This window comes from Schistocerca nitens, chromosome 7 (genome assembly GCF_023898315.1).
Source record: "Schistocerca nitens isolate TAMUIC-IGC-003100 chromosome 7, iqSchNite1.1, whole genome shotgun sequence".
In the NCBI taxonomy this organism is placed as follows: domain Eukaryota; kingdom Metazoa; phylum Arthropoda; class Insecta; order Orthoptera; family Acrididae; genus Schistocerca; species Schistocerca nitens.
Window position 1 is genome coordinate 490,450,418 of NC_064620.1, and position 5,400 is coordinate 490,455,817.

The following is a 5,400-nucleotide window of genomic DNA, read 5'->3' on the forward strand; positions in this document are numbered from 1 at the left end:
TAAGATCTTTTTTGTAGGAGATTTAATGCAGATTAATTTTGTACTGGGATAAACATTCGCTAGAGGTAGCGGTTTTCGAGTCATTCAAGAAAAACGTATAAGAGTGACTATCAAGCAACCACAGTCGCTCCGCTCCGGTCAGGAGTTCTAGTATCTTGTTCGTGGCACTCATTTCTACCAGTGTATGAAAATTTGCGACAACACGAATTATTTCCCATATTGTAGCTTTTTGAACCTTTATTGACCGGGAAGTAGCAACTGACCAACATAAACAAAAAGTAACTTATTACAGATACATAGATGGAACGATACAGTAATGCACAATTGCGCGATAATGGAACTATCAATGGAAGCAGTTACTTCCATACAATAACTAGGACTGTGTTCATAGAGCGACTGGAAGTGGAACGACAACATAAAATTAAACGCGGGTAAGGTAGCCGTCAGACTGATTCATTGGAAGAATACTCAGGAAAAATAGTCTACCAGCAGTGGATGTAACTTATGTGCGAGGGCTGTCCAGAAAGTAAGTTACGATTGATCGCGAAATGAAAACCACAGTGAAAATTAGAAATGTTTCATTTGTAACAGTTAGCTACACCTTTCAGCTACTTCTCTACGTAATCGCCGTTCTGACTCAGACATTCGTCGTAGCGTTGTACCAACTTTCCAATACCCTCATCATAGAAGGCAGCCACCAGTGCTTTCCGCCAATTCTCTGCGCTGGCCTAAAGCTCGTTGTCTGTGCCAAAATGTTGTCTTCATAGCCAGCGGTTCGTTTGAGCAGAGATGAAACTCAGTGGGAGACAATTACGGGCTGTACTGCGGGTAACCAAACATTTCCAATTGAAGCGATGCAGGAACATCTTCATTGCCCCTGCGGAATGAGGCTGAGAATTGTCTTGAAGAAGAAACCGCACGACAGTTATGTAATGTTGGTTGCATAGCTTCAGGGGAAATTCTCACCAGGCCCTCGTACTTGGCGGGAGACACTATTTTCTATAACACCTTTACGCGCTCACTAAGAGCTCAGGAATGAAAAGAGCGACATAATTGTACCTAGAGTCATACTAGAGACACTGCCCAACACATCTTTGCAAAGGTTTATCGGATTTTCATAGTCGTTTCGATATCACGACCGATCGTAACTTACTTTCTGGACAGCCCTCGTAATAGTCGTCCGACCAATACCGGAATATGGCTCGTCAGTATAAGATACGTAGCGAATAGAACCGATAGAGGAAATAAAGAAAACCCAAAGAAGAGCAACACGTTTGGTTATCGTTTCAATTAGCAAGTCTGAAAGTGTCAAGGAGCTATTCAGCCAATTCCAGTGGCAGACGCTGCAGGAGAGGCATTCTGCATCAGGTTCAGAGAACGTACGTTCCTAGAAGAGGCAACCAATATAAGTGGTGGTCACAAACAGTCTGATAAGCTCCTTAGAGCTTTGCTGGGTAGGATGTGATAGCAAAATACTGTCATGAAAAAAGTTTGATTATATATACAAAGACAGTAACTTGTTCTCGAAAGAACAGTTATTGTTGATGACCGTGCAGCTTTTCCCTGAAATAAATGATGACTAACTGACAACCTCAGCTGCTGATAGGTGTTGTTGTTATACCTCGATGTGGACAGCTGAAAATGTGTGCCCCGACCGGGAATCGAACCCGGGATCTCCTGCTTACATGGCAGACGCTCTATCCATCTGAGCCACCGAGGACACAGATGAATAGCGCGAATGTGAGTCTCACGGGAAGCGTGCAAGGGATAAGTCCCTGCAGTCGCGCTATTCATCTGTGTCCTCGGTGGCTCAGATGGATAGAGCGTCTGCCATGTAAGCAGGAGATCCCGGGTTCGATTCCCGGTCGGGGCACACATTTTCAGCTGTCCACATCGAGGTATAACAACAACACCTATCAGCAGCTGAGGTTGTCAGTTAGTCATCATTTAAAAAAGTTTGATACGTTGCGACGTTACCGACTTAATTAGCACATAAGTTAGCCTGTCAGACTGCTGCACGCGTAAATTCCAGCAGCCCACCAGACGCGGTGCCACCAAAGAAAGATTGCGATCCAAAACAGGACATGGAACGGTAGTAAAGATCGTATCACAGCCAAAGACTGAACAGTGTTATACTCTTATTATCTCCGCTGTGAGAGCAACTTATACTAACCGTGTATGTAATTCCAGGCTCAACATTCTGGTTGGCTACCTTCAATGCATATTTACTAGGAAATGGCACGACGTATAGACTTTTTTGTTAAAACTTTTTTCTCAGCACAGTCTACCATGAAAAAATGAAACGATCGTGTGGCATTGTCGGCTGGGAGGCCCAGTGCGGGGAAGTTCGATTGCCGGTTAGCAAATCTTTTTTGAGGTGACGCCACATTGGGTGACTTGCGTATCGATGATGACGAGATGATGATGACAACAAAAAATGGGTCTGAGCACTATGAGACTTCTGAGGTCATCAGTCCCCTAGAACTTAGAACTACTTAAAACTAACTAACCTAAGAACGTGACACACATCCATGCCCGAGGCAGGATTCGAACCTGCGACCGTAGCGATCGCGCGGATCCAGACTGTAGCGCCTAGAACCGCTCGGCCACTCCGGCCGGCTGATGACAACACAACACCAAATCCAACTGGCCAGGAATCGAGCCCTGGCCCACTCCATTGTTGGCAATCACGTAACAACTCAGGTAAGCAGGCGGAAACAAATATTACTGCCTTTTCAGACGTTCTTACTACCCTGTATTGCTTCCTCGTACATATATCTCTCAGAAAGACCACGGAGATAAAATTAGAGAGCTCCGAGCCCAGCATTCGTTCTTCCCATGAACCATAAGCGACTGGAACAATACAAGGGGGAAGTGACACTTGTACACAAAGTACCCTCCGCCACATGCCAAAAAGGGTTTACGGAGTACAGATGTCGATGTAAGGAATTATATCGCACAACAGCAATATTAATTTCTTTTAAACATCCAGAAGATATTTTTCCGAAATCAGTTGTAATAAATATACACTCCTGGAAATGGAAAAAAGAACACATTGACACCGGTGTGTCAGACCCACCATACTTGCTCCGGACACTGCGAGAGGGCTGTACAAGCAATGATCACACGCACGGCACAGCGGACACACCAGGAACCGCGGTTTTGGCCGTCGAATGGCGCTAGCTGCGCAGCATTTGTGCACCGCCGCCGTCAGTGTCAGCCAGTTTGCCGTGGCGTACGGAGCTCCATCGCAGTCTTTAACACTGGTAGCATGCCGCGACAGCGTGGACGTGAACCGTATGTGCAGTTGACGGACTTTGAGCGAGGGCGTATAGTGGGCATGCGGGAGGCCGGGTGGACGTACCGCCGAATTGCTCAACACGTGGGGCGTGAGGTCTCCACAGTACATCGATGTTGTCGCCAGTGGTCGGCGGAAGGTGCACGTGCCCGTCGACCTGGGACCGGACCGCAGCGACGCACGGATGCACGCCAAGACCGTAGGATCCTACGCAGTGCCGTAGGGGACCGCACCGCCACTTCCCAGCAAATTAGGGACACTGTTGCTCCTGGGGTATCGGCGAGGACCATTCGCAACCGTCTCCATGAAGCTGGGCTACGGTCCCGCACACCGTTAGGCCGTCTTCCGCTCACGCCCCAACATCGTGCAGCCCGCCTCCAGTGGTGTCGCGACAGGCGTGAATGGAGGGACGAATGGAGACGTGTCGTCTTCAGCGATGAGAGTCGCTTCTGCCTTGGTGCCAATGATGGTCGTATGCGTGTTTGGCGCCGTGCAGGTGAGCGCCACAATCAGGACTGCATTCGACCGAGGCACACAGGGCCAACACCCGGCATCACGGTGTGGGGAGCGACCTCCTACACTGGCCGTACACCACTGGTGATCGTCGAGGGGACACTGAATAGTGCACGGTACATCCAAACTGATGTGTCGGCAGCGGGGCCAACACCTTGTAGATCGAAGTGGCTGAAAGTGCACGCTAAACTAACGCAGACGGGCGTGAAGTACTGGAACATGAGACTTATTAATGAATAAGAAGAACAGTACGTAGCTGGAATAATATACTTAACTTTATTCTCTTGTTGGAGTACATCTCTTGAATAGTAGTAAGCTATAAGCACTGATACAAATGGCGCCTTGCTAGGTAGTAGCTATGGAATAAGCTGAAGGCTATTCTATCAGTCTCTCGGCAAATGAGAGGAAGACTTGGTAGGTCTGGTCGCAAGCTATGTCGTCCGTACAACTGGGGCGAGGTCTAGTCCGTGTATTGTGACCTGCCATGTGGTGGCGCTAGGATTGCGATTACACAGTGGCGACACGCGGGTCCGACATGTACTACAGGACCGCGGCCGATTTAAGTTACCACCTAGCAAGTGTGGTGTCTAGCGGTGACACCACACAAACCGTCATCGAACCCATCGTTCTACCATTCCTAGACCGGCAAGGGAACTTGCTGTTCCAACAGGACAATGCACGTCCGCATGTATCCCGTGCCACCCAATGTGCTCTAGAAGGTGTAAGTCAACTACCCTGGCCAGCAAGATCTCCGGATCTGTCCCCCATTGAGCATGTTTAGGACTGGATGAAGCGTCGTCTCACGCGGTCTGCACATCCAGCACGAACGCTGGTCCAACTGAGGCGCCAGGTGGAAATGGCATGGCAAGCCGTTCCACAGGACTACATCCAGCATCTCTACGATCGTCTCCATGGGAGAATAGCAGGCTGCATTGCTGCGAAAGGTGGATATACACTGTACTAGTGCCGACATTGTGCATGCTCTGTTGCCTGTGTCTATGTGCCTGTGGTTCTGTCAGTGTGATCATGTGATGTATCTGACCCCAGGAATGTGTCAATAAAGTTTCCTCTTCCTGGGACAATGAATTCACGGTGTTCTTATTTCAGTTTCCAGGAGTGTATAATAAATGTCGTGTGACTTGGGCCTTCCGTGGGCTAGACCGTTCGCCGGGTGCAAGTCTTTCGATTTGACGCCACTTGAGCTAGTTGGGCGGATGAAATGATGATGATTAGGACAACACAACACCCAGTCCCTGAGAGGAGAAAATCTCCGACCCTGCCGGGAATCGAACCCGGGCCCTTAGGACTGAGATTCTGTCGCGCTGACCACTCAGCTACCAGAAAAAGAAAGGAATTATCGAATGGACAAATGATCAAAATTTCAGAAAAATTAGATGTGGTGTCTGAGTGGGGTACAGTCACAGGGGAGGGGGGGGGGGTGCCCCAGGGGTTAGTGTTGGGGCCACTCCTGTTCCTTATTTGTATAAATGACAAGCCCTTTAGTATTACGGATAACTCTAAAATGCTTCTGTTTCCTGATGACACTACCTTGGTAGTAAAGGATATTGTGTGCAACACTGGCTCGGTTT

The 5,400-nt window shown here is 48.5% G+C and overlaps 2 non-coding genes across 2 annotated transcripts; one reads left to right on the plus strand and one right to left on the minus strand.

Moving 5' to 3' along the window:
• Positions 1–1,646: 1,646 nt before the first annotated feature.
• On the minus strand, positions 1,647–1,720 carry Trnat-ugu (transfer RNA threonine (anticodon UGU)). Its single transcript has one exon. It is a non-coding gene; the product is annotated as a tRNA-Thr (tRNA).
• Positions 1,721–1,799: 79 nt separating this feature from the next.
• On the plus strand, positions 1,800–1,873 carry Trnat-ugu (transfer RNA threonine (anticodon UGU)). Its single transcript has one exon. It is a non-coding gene; the product is annotated as a tRNA-Thr (tRNA).
• Positions 1,874–5,400: the final 3,527 nt, after the last annotated feature.